General features: G+C 40.3%; 1 protein-coding gene and 1 pseudogene across 6 annotated transcripts in view; both read right to left on the bottom strand.

Moving 5' to 3' along the window:
• The window catches only part of NRG1 (neuregulin 1), a 1,012,474-nt gene that overhangs the window by 540,213 nt on the left and 451,214 nt on the right, over nt 1-21,047 (bottom strand). The gene's annotated exons all lie outside the window — the stretch shown is intronic.
• LOC131747451 (transcription factor Spi-C pseudogene) lies at nt 9,936-10,693 on the bottom strand (annotated as a pseudogene).

Here is a 21,047-nt window from a genome sequence, read left to right as displayed (position 1 = left end):
CCGCCTGCTGATGCGGGAGACACGGGTTCGTGCCCCGGTCCGGGAGGGTCTCACATGCCGCGGAGTGGCTGGGCCCTTGAGCCATGGCCGCTGAGCCTGTGCGTCCGGAGCCTGTGCTCCGCAACGGGAGAGGCCACAACAGTGAGAGGCCCGCGTACCGCAAAAAAACAAAACAAAACAAAAAAAAGCTGGGCTCTTGACTTGCATAGTGGAAAGCTAAATTCAACCAGCAGGACTTAGGCAACAGGACCCTCACTTCCCTGTTTATTCCAGCTCTCCATTTCTACGGGGATGGTGTTAATTTAATCTAAAGGAAGCCCTCCTGCAGAACTTCATGGTTCCAGGTCAGTAAGACTTACAATGTCGTTGAGAGCACCTGTACTAGATGTTAGAACATGAGCGCCAGGGAGCAGAGAGCATTGCACTGCTTGGTGACATATTCCGGTGCTCAATATATTTTTGTTGAATTGAATTTCGTGAACTCCCACCATTCGCCTGGACCATTCACTCACTGATCACTGGGACTGATTTTCCCATTTAAGATCTGTTTCTTCCACAACTATCATCGTTTCTATTTTTCTTTACCCTCCATGATGCCAGCACATCACTGGGCCATGATTATTCTTGCAGCTGAGTTACATGTGAGATGACTGAATGTGTCAGAATGATGAGAAATCAGTGATGTAAAAATGGGGAAGGTTGGAGGGTAGGGGCACATTTTTCTCTATTTTTTTTTTTTTTTTTTCTTCCCGGTACGCAGGCCTCTCACCGCTGCGGAGCCCAGGCTCCGGACGCGCAGGCTCAGCGGCCATGGCTCACGGGCCCAGCCGCTCCGCGGCACGTGGGATCTTCCCAGACCGGGGCACGAACCCGCGTCCCCTGCATCGGCAGGTGGACTCTCAACCACTGCGCCACCAGGGAAGCCCACATTTTTCTCTAAATGGAATTATTAGCTAGAACTCCCAAGAAACATAAAAATGCATGTCTGGAGAGATGGATATCCAGAGGGAGGGACACACTACTCACAGATAATAAAGCCATTTCCTTTTCATTCCCCTACTGATTTTGGCTGTTTTAGAAAGAAGAAAGTGGAGGCTCCAAAGATCCATGGTTATCTCTGGTCGTTTGATCTTAAGGGCTGCTGAAGACACAGTCCGTTTGGCTGTCCAATTCACTTCTCAGTTCGCAGCTGATGCCATCGCCAGGGTGGGGATTAGATTTTCCCACCGTGTGCTTCCTACAAAGCTCTGCTGCTGATAGCTATTATTTTGAATTATATTTTATAAAGCATGTACTCTCTTCTACTTAGCTATTTCTACACTTTATCATACCCCAAACGTTTCACTGATGGTGACAACCACAGATCTCTGTGGTTTGCTCTCAGGAAAAGATCTTGGTGAAGAAAGGTAGACCAGGGCTGAATTCTTTCGTAGAGATCATTTTTTTCTGAAAGAAAGACATTTTACCCCCGCGGAAATGAAACAAAGCTATCTCACCCAAGATGGGTTATATATTCATCAACCACTTATGTTCAGTATTTGTTGAGTACCTGTTATATGCTAGGCAACTTCCTAGACCCTGAGGATACAGGAGTGAATAAAACAGAAACAATTCTTAATCTCATGGCACTTACATTCTAGTTTATATAATATGAGGTGCCATCTTAACCAAAATTTCCTACTTTCTATGGGTCATCAAGGGATGGGGCAGAGGCTGTCATTTTAATGTGCGTATTTGGCTTTCCCTAGTTGGAGTTTTGGCTTTAACTTCCCTTAGTTTGTCTTACATCTAAATTAATTGTTATGAGCTCCTCATTATATATCACATTGATTTAAATAATAGCAATAATAATAATAGAAAACACTCAAAAGCCCAAACTCATTAGCTTGAAAGCGTCAGCCCTTCTCCTGAGATACAGTTCACACCATACCCTGTAGGCTGCATATAAACCTAACTAGAAAATAAAGAAGGGAGGGCTTCCCTGGTGGTGCAGTGGTTGAGAGTCCGCCTGCCGATGCGGGGGACACGGGCTCGTGCCCCCGTCCGGGAAGATCCCACATGCCGCGGAGCGGCTGGGCCCGTGAGCCATGGCCGCTGCGCCTGCGCGTCCCGAGCCTGTGCTCCGCAACGGGAGAGGCCACAACAGTGAGAGGCCCGCGTACCACAAAAAAAAAAAAAAGAAAATAAAGAAGGGAAGGTTTGCCTTGCAATGAAACCAGCCATAGTTTAATATCCATTTTGAACGGTAAAGGAATTCTTCCATAAACAGTTCATGAATTGTTCTTTTGGTTATTCCATTAGTTGTACACATGGTCATTACACAAACCATTAAACTTAACGAGGATGAAACTGGCTGTAACTTTTAAGCCAGTTAAGCCTCCATTACCTACAGACACAGGCAATCAACTCTGGTAATACGTTCCCACTACTCATAGGGAAGGATTACCTGAAGATCACAGGTTCCTTCCCCTCCAGTACTGAAGCAATAGCTGCTCAATTAGACAGAGTGCTGTTAGCATAAAGGGAGGCCCCATGGTGTCTCTTCAAACTGTGGATACTTCATCACTCAAGGTGAAAATGGTAGAAAAATGCAACTTATCACAAATTTGCTGTAAGTGGACAATTCCTGCCAAGATGACATATGTAACTTTGCTTCCTCTGATGTCACCGGATAATATAACTCACTGCTGAAACACTGTTGACAGTAGAAAAAGGAAAAAAAAAAATCTGTGGAGCCAAAGATAATATTACAAAACAAGGAATGACAACAAGGCCATTTCTGCACATGTCTGCATTTCAATGGGCAAACCACAGTCTGGAGATGTATAATATCACCGTGGCCACCGACTAACTCAGGGTTCCGTTCCCAGGTATGAGCTTAGCACTTTGCCCATGGACCTCTGCAAATACTTACTAGCTTAAAAAAAAAAAGATTGCCACCCCACCTGGCCCCCTTCCGCAAGCAGTACATGAATATAGCAAATAAAGTGACTAAAATCAGCCTTTTAAGCAACTGCCCAGCATAAATCATAACTTGGCAAGAGGCTATAACATTTGTCTGTAATGGTTCTACACAGTACGACGTCCACTTCCAAGTAGATGTCTTGGTAAATATGGCATCAGAGACCATGCCTAAGGAAAAGCTGAGTGGAGATGAAATTCCATTTCAGAATGAAATAAGTAAGTTGCTATGACCATCTGTGATCTTCTACACAAACAAAGAGCTGACTGAACACGTCTGCCATGTTATAAACCTATCGGCTTGCAGATGCTTAATTCCTTGGTATCTTTCATAGCCCCTACCATTGTAGGCACTCATTTACTCATTCAGGAAATATTGTGGGTCACGAACTAGATACCAGGCACTATGTTAAGAGCTGTGATGTAGAGGTTGTCCCATCTGATAGGGATATTGCCCTCATAGATCTTATACTGTAGCTGTGAAGGGGAGAGATTATCAAGTAATCACGCAATTACATAATTACACATACTACTTCCGTGATCTCTGAAGTACTAATTCCGTGAAAGGAATTACTCCTTTCTCTGCCCTTCAATAGTACTTTCTCATGTATCTATTAAGCACTGACTAATGTCTGTCTTGTGTTATGAACTGAGTACGTATCTATGTCTTTTTAGATGGCAATCACTCAAGAATAGGGCCACATCTTTGTGCTTTTCAGCACCTCGCTCCTCCTATACCTTTTCTCCCACTACCTACCCCTGCTTGGGGCTCCTACCACCCTGGCTTGCACAGAACTCCCCTCCCCCACCAAAAACTGTAGAAATAAAGCTGACCCACTCACTAGCTTTTCTGTGTGGGTCAGATTCATTTTATTTCTTATGCTTCCATTTATACATTGGGGCTAAGAATTTACCACTAGCCTCTTTGGGGCATTGTAACTCGAAGAATGAAATGGAGATCCTCAATATAAAGGCAGCAGGCTATAAGGACCCCTGAGAGGCAAAGCAATAAGCCCAAAGGCTTAACCACTGGTATGGAAAAAGGAACAATTTTACTGGACTCAAGGATCTAAAGTAGGCAAGGCAGTGGGGTTTTCACAGTCTAAATTTACTCAACTTATGTTGAAATTATCTTTCCTAGAATGCCCCTTTTTGTGAAATAATGGTAACAATGGAGTTTTAAAAAATGTTTGACTTGTTAAAACCTAAATAAAAGGCAATCTATATCAGTCTCTTCATTTTTTTCTTTGGAGATTTTACTGTCCCATAAAATCTAACTATCTGGGAAACACTGGCTTAGGGTGTCTGCTTTCATTGGCTGGAACAGCTCACAGCCAAAGTCAACCCAGATATTCAAGCTCATGTTGGGAGGCAGCTTATTGGCTGGTATGTTTCATGAGGACAGCAAGATCCAAGGAGGTTCAGAAGATAATTTTCTTGGCAGAAAGCCTTCTAAATTCAAAGATAGATGTTTTCAGCCTCTCCCTTGGTTGAATTTTTCTTTTTTTCACATGGAGACGGTAAAACTAGCATTTTCCATAGTGTTTACAGCTGATGGCGTGATTATAAGTGAGGTTAAAAGAGTAAAGGAAAAAGGGATGTAGAATAGGGAAACCAAGAGAAGGAAGACATGAGGCAACAGAACATACAGAATGAAGAGTGATTAAAAGGTTGAGGTGGGGTAAAGTGAGAAAATAAGAAGAAAACCAAGAAATTCACACACACACACACACAACTGCCATTGCCAGTTATAGAAGCCAGTGGTTCATGAGTTCTATGTCGCCACTGATTTCTCTTTACTTTAGTTGCTGAACCACAGAAAACCAAGCCTGCAATTTAACCAAAGACTTCTTAGCATAAAAGGAAGCTCTTCAGCTTTGTCAATCACACAAGAGCCAAACTCAAGGCCAAGAACCCTAACATGAATCATATTCCTGACATACCAGTGTCTTCACCTTTGCTAACTATGTCTGTCTTCTTCCAGGACTGAGGAGATTAGTTAAGAAGGAGTCGTTATACACTTCCAATTGTGGCCCATTCCTGGGGACAAAGGAGGATTACATTTCTGGAACTCTCTTTCCTAAACTACTGGTGGGGAGGGGTAGCAGTGGTGGTGAGCAAAGCAAAAGAAAAGAAAACCCAAACCACGTTTGCTCCTAAGCCTCACCTCACCTGCCAAGGGTGAAAGGAGTTATTAATACAGTAGCATAGATGCTTATCCATGTTCTTCCCAGGTTTTACATCCCCAGAAAACTTCCATTCCACTTAGAAACAAAAGCCTGCCCGTGTTTTGATGCCCAGATCATCAAAGACTGTAATATAGTCTTGTGGGTTCCCACTACCCTTTACCAAACAGTGTAGTGTAACTTTAAGAGTGGGAAACTCATCTCTGTTTCGGAATTCAGCACTTTCACCCACACCAAGAAGATCTGAGGGATAGTGCATGTAGGGTGTGCAATGACCAAGGATAAGTTCCTGCCATTTGGGTCCATTAGCTGAAAAACGGGAACTTAGAACCATTTCCCTTACTGTCTCACTTCCCTTAGAGCTTAACCACCTATTGGATAAATATGGCAGGTCCATTGGTCATTCCATTCCCCCTCCATTTGCGTTCCTTTTAGGGGAGAAATAAATCTTTCTGTTCAGAGGATAAGCATTGCGTTGCGGTTTCCAGTCTAAGTTAAGCTACATTTGGAAGTTGGAAGTGACCCTCAGGCCAAGAGCCACCGTGAATAAAGGATCTTGTTCACAAACCCTGTGATGTGGCTGGGTCATATTGCATTCTTCCTCACCCTGTGGTGGCAGTGAAGTTCAATGCCCATGTAGTAAAGATTTTACCCAGCAGGTGGGAGTAATAACACACAGCACATATTTCTAGGCAGCAACTTTCTTCCAAATTTATAATCCAAAAGAGCATAGTAGTAAATCCCACAATTTTTCTGAACCCTGAATTTGCTAACCCACTCTCCAATTCACAAAACATATATGGTTAGTCATAACTCAAGAGTCTTGAGTGTATCTCAGAACTCAAGTATGGCTGAAGAAGAGAGTAATTGGCAAATATTTCCCATGGAGCTGAGACTTTATTATTACCATTTCTGTTATATGTTCTGTTTTATCTTTCAGTTACTTTTGAAAAATGTCATTTACCTGAGGTACTTCTGTTCTTAGAAAATTATTTTCACACTTAATTTTAGTCTGAAAATACAATTATTTTTTTCCCATGACTTTTGCTGTGTTCTTGCTGTGCCCCTTAGCCAAATTTATATCTATGCTTATGAAATACCGACTCAATTGAATCCCAGGTGAAACACTTAAACACTCTCTCACAAAATGGAGATGACTGATCCATTCTCTTCTGGTCCAAATATTTCAGCAATCTTCAGGTATAGATTATGTTGCCAACATGACAGATGATATATTTTCTGAGATCCGATATTTCTTTCACATCAATTTAGAGACACATGCCTATAGTTTATCATGGCAAGTCCTGAAATTAGTAGCTTAAGGAATATGCTTTGCACTGTGCTTCACTATGCAAAGTAAGGGTACAAGGGTATGCATATATATTTTACTTTAATTAATTCATCTTGTGGAGTGCAATGAACAGAATTACTTTTATCTTTACTGGTACGACTTTTGAACCAGTCCTGTCAGAGAGAGTGATTAAATGAGCACCAAATATGTTCCCTCTCCCTGAGCACAGAACCAAACTACATTTCCCAGCCTCCTTAAACCTAGGTGGGTGTCATGTGACTAATTCTGACCAATGGGATGAGAGCAGAAGGCAAGTGTTACTTCCAAACCAAGGCAGTTAAGAATGTGTATGTGTATGTGTGTGTTCATGTGCACATGTGCTGTTTTGGACACTCTCCTTCTGCCTACAATACTGGCTGTATATTGCCAGAGTGACGTTGAAGCCAAATGTCAAAGATGGAGGAGCCATCGTCCTCTGTTACAGCACAGGAGAAAAAGATCCCCAAGTCACCTCTTAGAGGAGCAACCCAAACAACAACTGTGCTGGAATCTAAGTCAGTAAGATATAAGTTTTTACTGTATTAAAACACTAAGAGTTGTTTTCTTCTTTTAAACAGCAGTTGTCATGCCCCAACTAAATCATAAAAATAATAGTGTTCTTTTTTCCAAGTTTGCATGTACTAGTACACCAACAAAATGCCTATACATAAAATGAATTACGTGGCATACCATTTTTGATATAAATAATGCACTGTTTTTTCATTTGAGGGTGATCTAATATTACATATCTCCCACACTTAATTTTATAATTTCAGGTTCATGAGTCACTCTTTTATTATATACATGAGGCAATATATAAGCAATATTGTCAGCTTGTACTACAACATTTTCTCCATCCTTAATTGATTCAGTGAGTCTCTGCCTAAGACTTGCTGATGTCTTTTGTTTTCTTATTCAGAATTTGCCATTATAATTTATCTAATGATTTACCAATTTTAAGGCATATCAGCTATTTGATTAAACATATAATAATTGTTTTAACCCTGTCTAAGGAAACAATGCTTGATCAGGAAATGAGGGGTAGAATAGAGGAGAACTCAGAACTCCAGAAATTCTGGTCCAGGGGACCATGAGATGAAGTATATTTACATTTACTCTCTTCAGTCTTACTTTAAGCTAAGAAACTAAAGACCTGGAATGCTAACTTCTACCCTCTGATGATGCTTAAAGACATCAATGTGGCTCAATAAAAGGAAACAAAGTGTGGATTTAATTATCTTTGGCTATATTTTAGGCTTTATCATTTGCAGCCAAAACTTTCTCTATCTGTAAACTGGGCATCATGTAACATATCAATTTTCAAGGTGAGTAAGGAACAACCTTAAGACACAAGGCATTAATATACTAAACTATAGGTATTCAGGTCCATAGAGTTTTTATTTTTTTTAAAGGCTTTTCTACAGGACTTTAGAAATCACCACCCAGAGAACTAAGAGAAGAATCTACCTAACTGGATCAGTGTTTGTGAATGGAAATGCTCTATAAAATCCACAAAATGTCTGGCATGTTTTAATCTAGTTTTAATATATTTTAATAATATGGACATTAGAAATTTAATTACAACCCAAAGCTGGCAACCGAAAGAGGCATCTATAAGTATTTTTGCATTAGCACCAACCCAGACATAGGGCCTTGTTGCCTCCAAATATTTGAGTGTGTGTATATATACATCTAAAGACGTCCTGAACATGACGCTATCCTACTTCACTTAATGGTTAAGAGCGTGGGCTCTGGAGTCAGGCTGAGTTCAAATCCCAGCCCCACAGTTACCACTGGTATGACCTTGATCATGTTTCCTAACACCACTGACTTAGTTTCCTCATCTGAAGAATGAGGATAAAAATAATGATTTGTCTCATGAGTGGTTGTGAGAGTGAATGTGAATGATCTCTGGGGAAGCACTTAGCACACTTCCTGGTCATACAGCAAGTGCTCAGCAAACATTAGCTGTCTTTATTACCCTTCATCTGCATATTTGAATTGGTCGTATTCTTAGTCCCTTAGAGTGAGCCCAGCTTGCACATGGGAGCCGAGGTCTGAATAACACATTCTGTGGGTATCTGTGCTTTGCCTTGAGAATTCTTCCAGCCCACTTCTCTCCACATTTGGCTTCCACAAGATGCCTCCTAGGAGAAGAAACACACACTCTTCCTCTGCCAGACTCATATACTTCTTTTTTTTATTAAGTTTTTACTTTTTATTTATTTTATAGAAATATAGTTGGTTTACAATATTAGTTTCAGATGTACAGTATTATATTAGTTTTAGGTGTACTACATAGTGATTCAGTATTTTCCTAGATTATACTCTATTCAAAGCTATTATAAAATATTGGCTATATTCCCTGTGCTGTACATTACACTCTTGTATCTTATTTATTTTATACATAGTAGTCTGTACCTTTTAATCCTCCACCCCTATCTTGCCCCCTCCTTCCTTCCTTCCCCCCACTGTTAACTAATTTGTTCTCTATATCTTTAAGTCTGTTTCTATTTTGTTATATTCATTTGTTTCACTTTTTAGATTCCACAAATAAATGATAACATACAGTATTTGTCCTTCTCTCCCTGACTTATTTCACTAAGCATAATACCCTCCAGGTCCATCCATGTTGTTGCAAATGACAAAATTTCACTCTTTTTTATGGCTGTGTAGTACTCCTTTGTGTATGTTTACCACATCTTCTTTATCCATTCATCTGTTGGTGCACACTTAGGTTGCTTCCATATCTTGGCTATTATAAATAATGCTGCTATGGGAGTTCCCTGGTAGTCTAGTGGTAAGGATTCTGCGCTTTCACTGCAGAGGCCTGGGTTCAATCCCTGGTTGGGGAACTGAGATCCCACAAGTTGTGTGGTGTGGCAAAAAAAAAAAAAAAAAATGCAGCTGTGAACACTGGGGTGCATATATCTTTTCAAATTAGTGTTCTCATTTTCTTTGGATGTATACCCAGGAGTGGAATTGCTGGATCATATGGTAGTTCTAGTTTTAGTCACTGAAAGTTTTAAAGCCATGAATGTAATTTAGCAGGAACACTATCACAGGCAATGATTTTTTGTTTTGTTGATAAAGCTGTTGGATACATGTTAGAGTGATTTCTTTTTTTGTCTGAGTGTATGACAGGAAAATGATGTTTAAATCAATATGTAAATCAAAGTATCTCCACTGGCATTATTAATCTAGAAGGAAGTATTACATAGACAATAGCAAAAGGAAGGACATTTAGTCTATATTTTCAAATGGGACTTGATCATTTTAAAGTTGTTCACTGGCAAAATTTTTCACCAAGTTAGTATAGATTATACGCTACTTCATAAAAGATAGCAATAATGAAGTTTGGGGTTTTTGTTTTGTTTCTCAGTATTTGCTTTCAGAGAAAAATCCTAAAACTTGTAGGGATTTCTGATGCCAGAAAATTTTGATATGTAAGAGTATATTTAGCAATCAGGGTGACTTAGATCATGGTAATTGGCGTATGTATAATTATAATTTGCATTCCAGTTATTTAAACTGAGATATCCTTGATCAGGTTGCACATACTGTGAGTAGAAGATCTCTTCTTCCAAGAAATAAGATGGAGACAGTCTTTGGAGAATGGCCTCACTGAATTGGTAAGTTAACTTTCTCTGGATTTTGATGACTTCCCCAGTTCTTCCACAATTCCTCAGCGCTCTGGCCATTTTCTGGTAAGTCATGGTCTTCTGGTTGCCTTTTCTCTTCCCCTAAAGTTGAGCAAGTTTTTCTTTGTTTTTTGATACAGACCGAAAGATGTCTTTGGTTTGATCTATCCATTGAATACAAGAAGCCATCTCGGGATTACACAGGGATTCATGAAGGTATTCAAACAGTTGGAGCTTCTTCCTGCCTTTTCCTCCCTTTTGCTGGAGAAGAGTAGGTTGCACCAGCTGGCTTTCAGGGATGTTCTGCAGCGACTGATGAACATTTCCTCCAAAATGGAGGTCCGCAGCACTGTTCTATATAAACATAGTACTGTTCTCCAGTTGTAGACGGGTTCCTCTGTGGGCAGCACACCACAGCTGCTGGAATTTCCTATGACATGAGAACAGTGGTTGAGGAAAGCCAGGTAATTTTTGTAATTTGAGGAGCACTGAAGATCACCAGTTGAATGTTGCCTCAGTACTTCCAAAGCATCTTCAGATGCTTGACCCAGCTTGTCTTGTTCAACACAAGCCATGCTTCATTAATAAATTGACAATTCTGTCCATCAGAGGCCAATCTAACATTGCCAGACTCATATACTTATCTGCCCCATGATACTTCTTTGAGCAGTTAATAATTCAGTGGAGAAAATGGATTCTTCTATTGTGCTAGCTTTTTTCAGAATATTTAAGGTGTTAGCCAAAATCACTGCTCTCCTGTTACTGCATTCCATTCCAACACATCATGAAAGAGTTGATCTCCAAAAATATATATTACTGAATCATAATTGCAATAGAGGGTGATTCACTCCATTATGATTATTAACACTATTATATTAAGATTACTCAGATTAATTTCCCTAACCATTGTAATAACGTAAGCTTTTTTTGGCAAAGGACATTATGTAACGTATTCAGTGATCCTAACTATCACACATATTCTATATTTTTCATCAACCAAGTATTTACTTAAAAAATACATGGAATAATTTTAGAGGAAATCATTCGATTCCCAACTGCCACACACAGGCTGAATTTGTTTTAACCAATCGACGTAGTTTAGAAGTTAAAGTTTATAGTTCTTCACAATGCTGGCTAAGCTACTCGTTTTGCTGCCACGGACGAAAATGCTGATAAGTGAAGAGCAATGCTGCTTTTACTGCTTATACAACTCAAAAGTTGGTCCCAAGGAAGGCTTCTGTGCATTGGCCATTGTTCTCCTCTCAGTAGGTGTGAATGATGGCAGATGAAGTGAAAACAGCTCCCTCTGGACCATGGGTAGGCACCACTGACCCCTGCCAATCTCCTCTGCAGGAGGACTGAGTGTCTATCTAGGGTGGTACGTCTTGGATGGATGGATTTCAGAGTCAGGATGGATGTGACAGAGCGGCTTTTTTCTGGGCTCAAACCTCAGTACTTTAATTGTGCTCTCCTCCCTACCCACACCCTTAGCTCCCAGCCGTTCCAGCAGGGATGGCCTCTTACGTTTCCTCTTTCCTGAGTCCAGGATGTTAGGAATAACTGGAGTGTTTCTCTGTAGATGCCTAGGGAGAGGGGCAGAGATGGGGGTTTCTCTCTTACTGGCTTATTTTCTCTGAAGATCCACTCAGTGCAGTAAGTGTATGTGGTGGGGAAAGGGGAGTGGGGAGCAGGTGTTCTATCGTCGATTGGCCCATTTTATTCTGTTTTACTTAGGGACACACGTTTCATTCTGCTGGTCAGCTTGTGATCATCAGTTTAAAGTGATGCCTGCTTGGTGATCTGTTTTGAGGTAAAGCATATGTATCATCTGAACTGAACAAGAGGAGAAAAATACAACTATATTTTGTTGGAGAAGAATTCCCATTGACAGGCTGACAGTTTCTTTACCAATTGTTGTTTTTATCCCACTCGCTTTTTGGCAGGAAATATATGACATCCCGATGAATAAATACAGAGTCTAAGTGTATCCTGCGGATCAGAGTATCAGAAAGCCATTATCACCCCGAGGTCTGAAGGGGTGACCCACTGAAACTGTAGCTGTAAGTTAGAAGGGGGCATCCAACAGGAGCTGTGGCCTTCAGATGAGGAATCAGTTACTGCCAACCACGACCAGGTAAGGAGCATTCATGGGGAAGTGAATGCCTAGGATTCTCTCCTTCCACCCTACAACCTCCTGCCAGTGCCTCCTTTTGGGGGAAACCCAACTTGAAGACAGAGGGCAAGGGAGTCTGTTGATGCCAGCATCCCAGGACACAGTTTGAGGGAGCCAGGACTGTGTATGAGAAAGAGCAAATGGGGAACAGTCATCACGTAGACAGATCTTCAAGAATCAAGCCAGGGGCTTCCCTGGTGGTCCAGTGGTAAAGAATCCTCCTTCCAATGCAGGGGACGTGGGTTCCATCCCTGGTCGGGGAACTAAGATCCCACATGCCGCGGGGCAACTAAGCCCGTGTGCCACAACTACTAAGCTCGTGCACCTCAACGAGAGAGCCGTGTGCTGCAAACTACAGAGCCCACGCGCCCTAGAGCCTGTGCCAGGGCTCCAGGCACGGGCTCCAGCAACTAGAGGAGAAAAACCCCGCACACCACAACTAGAGAGAAGCCCGCATGCCGCAACGAAAGATCCTGCGTGCCTCAACGAAGATGCTGCATGACGCAGCTAAGCCCTGACACAGCCAAATAAATAAATAAATAAATGAGAAAATTTTGAAAAAGATAAAAAAGAAAGAAAAGAAACAGGCCACGCACCTTCCCCTGTTCAAACTATAATTAACTTTCAAAGCACAGTTCAAGCATAGCCTCTTGGGAGCTTTTCCTGGTAACTCCAGTTTTTACTGATTTCCCTCTTACTTGAATTTATAGCACTTAAAGCTTGTCTTGGTATTTCTCTTTATACACATAAGGAAAGGGAGTTCGAACTTGACATTTGAAATAGTTCTTTTTGCAGTATTTTGAGGCTTGGTTAGAGACTATATTGATGAACTATATTACTTTATATTTAACAGTGTTGCTCCTTTAAAACATTAGTAACTCCATATCTTAGTACTTTAAACAAAACTTCTGAACTTTCATTGAAGCACCAGTGGGTGCTTCAATGTTCATCAGCTTTATTCTTTGAACACTAATTTATTAATGGCCTCCTATAGTTGGTTCCAACCCTGAATGTGAAGAAGTGAGGCTATAGCCCTTGATCTCAGGCGCTTCTATTCTTTCTTTCCATTCATTAATTTACTCACTTGTCCAACAACATTTTAGTGTGTACCTATTATGTGCCAAAAACTGTGCTAGGTACTGCAGTTCCAACGGTGACAGGAAGACAGACCTGGCGTCATGGAACTTGCAATCTAATGAGGGAGAAGGTATCCAAAAAACAATTTTAAAAGCATCACAGGAGCAAGTGTAAAACTGCAACTATGATGACTGCAATAAAAACAAGGCTATGGAGAGCAATGAGGAGAAATAACAGAGGGAACTGACTACGGGAAGTGAGAGAAGGCTTCCCTGAGGACGGGGTCATTAATGTGAATCCAGAAGAAGAAGAGTTAACTAGATGACTGCTAGGAGGCACTTTATAACCACAGGGAACAGCAAAGCCTGTCTCCAAAGAGAGGATGGCAAGGAAGGGGACCTAAGGAGGACACCAATGGGTTAGGTGGATACAGTAGGAGACTGGGAACAGAGGCCAGGGCCAGCCTGCTGGGGAAGTTTTGGTAAGGGTCCTGATCTTCATATCAAGAGTAGTAAAGTTTGGGATTAACAGATACACACTACTATATATAAAGTAGATAAACAACAAGGAATTACTGTATAGCACAGGGAACTATATTCAATATCTTGTAATAACCTATAATGGAAAAGCCTAAAAAATATATATGTTATAGCATTGTTTATATATATATATATATATATATATATATATATATATATATATAAATGAATCACTTTGCTGAACATGTGAAACTAACACGACTTTGTAAATCAACTACATTTTTTTAAAAATAGAGGAAAAAAACATAGCTCATGCATATATAACTTTATAACACAGTTATAAACTCTTCAACACAATTTTTTTCTGTACAGCAGTCTAGTGATGAAATGAAAAATCTGAATTCTTTCCAATAAAAACATGTGCAATTGAATATTTTAAAAAAGTAGCAGTGAAAAGCCATTGGGGGGTTTAGGCAGTGGACTAGGACATAGTGGGAGAAAGAAGGTGAAGTGGATGAATTTGAACGACATGGGGGAGATAAGATCAATAAGGACTTGGTGAATCATTGGATATAAGGAAGTAAGAAATACACAGTGAGAAAGTATCTATCACGCATTAGTAAAACGGGGGAGGAGCTAGTCATTGAGATAGGAAATGCTAGGATAGGACCAGATATGACAGGAGGGGGAGAACAAAGTGACATATAATGTGCTATACCATAGTACTGCAAGGGTTACAACAGCTTATATAACAAGATGTGGTAGAAGCCAAGAGGGGTGAGAATCGTGGTCAATACAGTGTCTTTACAGTGAAGGATACTGCCCAGTGGTATGACCACTGTCTTATTTAATAAGTCGCTAAAGCTAGAATATTTATAGATATAAAAGACAATGTGATTTCTAAAAACAGTCTATTTAATTCAAGATCATATAGTAGGTATAAGCTAGGAAAATATGGGAATGTGTTCCTCTCCTTTTGCACTTGGAAAAATGGAGATTTACAGCAGTTAATAACATGGCCAATGTCATATACTCTTGAGTCAGCAGAAAAGTAAAGGGAGAAAAAATAATCAAGTTTCAAAGAGATGGAAGGAAATTTAGAGATCATTTGACCTAGCCCCTTCGTGGGCCAAGAGTAGAAATTTTTGTCAACGTTTGATAGGTAGCAGCAGAGGTGTAACTAGAACCCAGTTGTCTTGACTCAGTCCTGCATTGCTTTTGTCACTCCAGCACATAAACTGAGTTTCAAGCTAACGCTTCATTGCTCAAGGATTTGGCCTCTCCCAGTAGCCAAAGAATCCTATTTGAAAGTGGTGGATAGCAAAAATGCATCATGGAGCAATTGAGGCCCAGCTATGCTAGGTGAAAACGTAGGCGGATGTGAACTTTGGCAAGTCCATGAGGACCACATATGAGAACAATTACAACAACTCCCTGTGATCTCAATTTCTTCACCTATAAAATGCGATCATTGTGAATAATTATGTTCTTCTTCTATGAAATTATGGTTCTATGTATGATTCTTCCAACATCTTAATACCCCGCTGGACTTGGGAAAATAACTCTACCTTTCATTGTTTGCAGTATGTTTCCTGGTGAAAGGGAATATGTGCTGGTTTTTATCATTGAACATATTTTCATGTTTAAACTCCAGAGAAAGTGAGAGGAAAGCATAAAACAGGAAGCATCTGTATTTTTAACTGGCAGAGCAAGTGGAATTTGATGTGACTTCAATATTTTTCACTGCCTTGTATTCACAGATGGCTAGAATTCAAAAGTGCTTTACATAAGAAAATGGGTGGAAACTGGTAAGAAGACCTTGCAGAGAGAGGAAGGAAGGAAGGAGGGAAGGAAGAGGGAGGGAAGGAGGACAGAAGTCAAGATGGGAGTGGGGAAGGAGGAAAGCAGGAAGATTATGAATACCCCCAGGTATTACTAATCTACCCCTGGAGGGAGAAGCAGGAGGGCAAGGAAGGGAGAAGGAGGGGGAGGGGAAGATCGAAGTGGAGGAAGAGGAGGGTAGGAGAGAGAAAGGTGGCAAAATTGTGCTGACTTTCCTCAGTACGGTCTAGAGATAGGGCTTTGGTTCCGAGCTAGCTGACCTACTTGGAAGTCTTGATTCTTCCACTGTTTGCTGACTGAGCAGTCTAAATAACACAAACATTCATTCTCCTCCAAAAGATGAAGCAGCCAAGAGAGAATGAGAGAAGGGTTTCAGGTGAACAAAGCTTCACCAAAGAACATGCTTGCTGTTTGCACAAAAGCACATATTCAGTAGGACTTAGTCCCAACACCTGGACTGAAGAACATCATGTCTATCATGCTGCCTTGGAAGGAAGCTCTGCAACCAGGGTGGTTGTTTGATCCCTAGAACTAAACGATTACTATGTTCTCCCATCTTACTCTTCAGACCACCCATGGTCTTCTGGTTCTGGTGTTCTCTTAGATAATTATTTCATATCTGCTGAAGAATACTACTATCACTTTCGTCCTTAGTGTACCCATGGATTCTGAAGCTTTCCAACCTAAAGGCTCGCTGAGAAGTCAGAAATGTATGTGAATTCAGATCCAAGGAAGATGCTTTTAGAGCTTTTCACTGGGTTTCTTGACTCACAAAACCAGTGGTATGCAATATTTTGCTATTGATGAGAGAATGTCAGGGAGTTGCTGGTTGGCTACAAAAACCTAACAAATACTTTCTTTGCACACCTAAAATTACAAGTAGTAACGGCAGCTGGTAGACCACGGAGGCAAGAATTTGTTTTTCTCTCACTCTCTTCCTCAACAGTACAACCTGGTATCTACTTCTTTTCTTTCTCTCCTTATTTTCTATATTTCGCCATCCTTTTCTTTATCAAAGAGTCAGTCTATGGCATATCATGAAGGGAAGGCTGTCAATAGTGAGGGGAGAGGGAAAACATAAAGGATATAGTCACCCTCGGTTGTTTCTTCTTCCTCTGCTTCCAGAGCTGGCTTGTCCCGGAATTGTCCCCCAACCCCACCCACTTCATGCCCCCTTCCTTCTAAACCTCATATATCCCTTCTGCCTAGACCTCTGACCCACTTGGAAGAAAACCCCTAAATGCCCAGCCTCACTTGAGTCTTACTTTAAAGTTTCATGTACTCAGTGTTGGAATTTCTCTGTACCTTCTCCCTTTTACTACAGAATGTAAGAAAAGACAAAATAGAAAGCACCAGAGACTGCTTCATACTTCACTGGTTTCTCACTGTTGCTAACAGATTTATTCATTTATTCTGAAGAGTAGAAAGTTCTTTCCTGGTGGACAATGAAGGGAAAAACTAGTTTAAAAGCAATCAGTTGAAGACACTGATGAAAGAAATTAAAGATGATACAAACAGATGGAGAGATATACCATGTTCTTGGATTGGAAGAATCAACATTGTGAAAATGACTCTATTACCCAAAGCAATCTACAAATTCAATGCAATCCCTATCAAACTACCAGTGGCATTTTTCACAGAACTAGAACAAAAAATTTCACAAGTTGTATGGAAACACAAAAGACGCCGAATAGCCAAAGCAATCTTGAGAAAGAAAAACGGAGCTAGAGACAGAGCTAGAGGAATCAGGCTCCCTGACTTCAGACTATACTACAAAGCTACAGTACTCGAGACAGTATGGTACTGGCACAAAAACAAATATAGATCAATGGAACAGGATAGAAAGCCCAGAGATAAACTCACGTACATATGGTCACCTTACCTTTGATAAAGGAAGCAAGAATATACAGTGGAGAAATGACAGCCTCTTCAATAAGTGGTGCTGGGAAAACTGGACAGCTACATGTAAAAGTATGAAATTAGAACACTCCCTAACACCATACACAAAAATAAATTCAAAATGGATTAAAGACCTAAATGTAAGGCCAGACACTATCAAACTCTTAGAGGAAAACATAGGAAGAACACGCTATGGCATAAATCACAGTATGATCCTTTTTGATCCACCTCCTAGAGAAATGGAAATAAAAAACAAAAATAAACAAATGGGACCTAATGAAACTTAAAAGCTTTTGAATAGCAAAGGAAACCATAAACAAGACCAAAAGACAACCCTCAGAATGGGAGAAAATATTTGCAAATGAAGCAACTGACAAAGGATTAATCTCCAAAACATACAAGCAAGTCATGCAGCTCAATATCAAAAAAACAACCCAATCCAAAAATGGGCAGAAGACCTTAATAGTCATTTCTCCAAAGAAGATATATAGATTTCCAACAGACACATGAAAGAATGCTCAACATCATTAATCGTTAAGAGAAATGCAAATCAAAACTACAATGAGGTATCACCTCACACCAGTCAAAATGGCCATCATCAAAACATCTACAGACAATAAATGCTGGAGAGGGTGTGGAGAAAAGGGAACCCTCTTGCACTGTTGGTGGGAATGTAAATTGATACAGCCACTATGGAGAACACTACAGAGTTTCCTTAAAAAAATTAAAAATCGAACTACCATATGACCCAGCAATCCCACTACTGGGCATATACCCTGAGAAAACCATAATTCAAAAATAGTCATGTACCAAAATGTTCATTGCAGCTCTATTTACAATAGCCAGGACATGGAAGCAACCTAAGTGTCCATCAACAGATGAATGGATAAAGAAGATGTGGCACATATATACAATGGAATATTACTCAGCCATAAAAAGGAATGAAACTGTTATTTGTAGTGAGGTGGATGGATGCAGAGTCTGTCATACAGAGTGAAGTAAGTCAGAAGGAGAAAAACAAATACCATATGCTAACACATATATATGGAATCTAAAAAAAAAAAAAAAAAAGAAAGAAAGAAAAGAAATGGTCAGAAGAACCTAGTGGCAAGATAGGAATAAAGATGCAGACCTAGTAGAGAATGGACCTGAGGATATGGGGAGGGGTAAGGGTAAGCTGGGACAAAGTGAGAGAGTGGCATGGACATATATACACTACCAAATGTAAAATAGATAGCTAGTGGGAAGCAGCCGCATAGCACTGGGAGATCAGCTTGGTGCTTTGTGACCACCTAGAGGGGTGGGATAGGGAGGGTGGGAGGGAGACGCAAGAGGGACAAGATATGGGGATATATGTATATGTATAGCTGATTCACTTTGTTATACAGCAGACTAACACACCATTGTAAAGCAATTATACTCCAATAAAGATGTTAAAAATAAATAAATAAATAAATTTTTTTTTTTAATTGAGGGAAAAAAAAAAAGCAATTGATTGAGGCATTTGATTAGAAAGCATGCTGGTCCTCCTTGGAACTAAGAGTGGAGAAAAAGCACTTCTGCCCCACCATAGATTCTACTGAACTTTTAGAAGTATGGGAAACCCCTGGCTCTCACATTTAGCCACACGGGGGGATGGAGAATCCCCTCTCTCCTAGTAAGTATCTGAAATGAAAAAACATATACCTTTTCCCAAAGAATTATTGGATATGATTATTCTCTACCTTTGGGCAAATTTGAATGGGTTCTTTTACCTCTTCTAATTGTACACCAATTTTTGTGTGCAAGTGTATCTAAGTCATAGCAGGTGAATTTATTTAGATGGGGTGGTCATAGCTTTTTACCTGCTTAAAATTTTTTTTGATCTAAAAGTAGATAAGTGGGAGTTCCCTAGAGGTCTAGTGATTAGGACTTGGTGCTTTAATTGCCATGGCCCGGGTTCAATCACTGGTTGGGGAACTAAGATCCCACAAGCTGTACGGTGAGGCAGGGAAGAAAAAAAAAAAAAAAGAGGAATAAAAGTGGATAAGCAAACTTGCCTCACAGATTAATTAGTGCAATGTGTGGTTTTTTTGTGGGCTGACCTGTGAACTGGGTTGAAATTCATTCTTTGGGACAATTGTTTCTGGATTCCAAAAAACTCACTTAAAATCTTCTCTGAAACATAGTATTTTCTCATAAATTGGAGATGAGCTATATTACCGGAAATAGTTCTGCATAAATTGATGTTGGACTACAGGCAGCAAAGCAGTTTACTATTTAAAGAAATCTTATGGGAAATTATCTCATATTCATTGATCACCCCCTATATTATCTGAGTTATGAGTATGAATTAGACATCCTTAAAATAGAGTACCTACACACGACTAAAACTAGGGTTTTGCGTCTTTTTCAAACAAGTTTCTTTTATCCATTCATTTATTTTTAAAATTAAAAGTTAAACTTGGAGTATGTGATAAAGCCATCGGGGTTTCTTCAGATATCAGGGCCACCAGTGTCCCCTACAGCTTGTAAGTCTCCATCACCAACACCCGAAGTGAAGATCCATGTCCATATAAAAAAAACATGACTTTGAAAAAATAGCATTTCCTTTGACTACTTAGTAAGCAATGTTTCTCTTCGATGGAATGTCTGAACACTACATGAACAATTAAGATGGTTAGGGTGCAAAAGGTTATTTGAATGTAGCTGTAGAGTTCTCTGGATACAAAATAAATAGCTAACTTACAAATAATTAGAGTCTTATTTTTAAATTTAGCTTCATGGGGCCTAGCTCACTGATAAGGCATTTATAGATTGGGTTAGAAGTATCCATTTCTCTCCCCTCTTCCCTACTTCCTTTAAGTGTTCCCCTCCCTCACTGGAAATATTACAGAAGGCTTGGTGCCTACAGAGGGGACTTCACGGATGATCTCTGAAATCCTGTCCAACACTGAAATTCTGTGAACGTCACCCAAAGGCGCTGGTCCCCACAGGAGGAATATTAAAGTCTGGGGCCTGAGAAGTAAGTCTGGCTTCAAATCTCCTCCTGTTTTTCCAGCTCATACTGGCTGCTGCCAGGTCCTCCTGTCCAGATTCCTGATTCCAGCTGCTTCACCTGGCTCTCTCCTTTTCATTTCTTGCCCACTTCCCCAGCAAGTATTAACACTCAGGTTTCTGATCCTAATGGGTCCTCCTGTCCACCACGCACATTTTCCTTTGAAGTCATGCTTCCTAGGCTCTCATTTACTGGGCTCTAGTGCCTTCCCCTGGCCTGAATTCAATACAGCTCTAAACTATACCTGACCCTACCTCCTCTTCCCTCAACCCCAGACTTGCCTTCCTGATCCAAACCTTCTTTTGACTTGCAGAATCGTGTACTAATAGCCCTTTTACCTAGGAAGTTATTTTATTTCATGTTGTTTCATTTATATCTATAGGTTTTATTTTAGTCCAAATGACAGCCTGATTCTTAGCTTC

This window comes from Kogia breviceps, chromosome 20 (assembly GCF_026419965.1).
Source record: "Kogia breviceps isolate mKogBre1 chromosome 20, mKogBre1 haplotype 1, whole genome shotgun sequence".
Lineage (NCBI taxonomy): Eukaryota > Metazoa > Chordata > Mammalia > Artiodactyla > Physeteridae > Kogia > Kogia breviceps.
The sequence above is the reverse complement of the archived record's forward strand: the minus strand, read 5'-3'. Positions and strand labels throughout refer to the sequence as shown.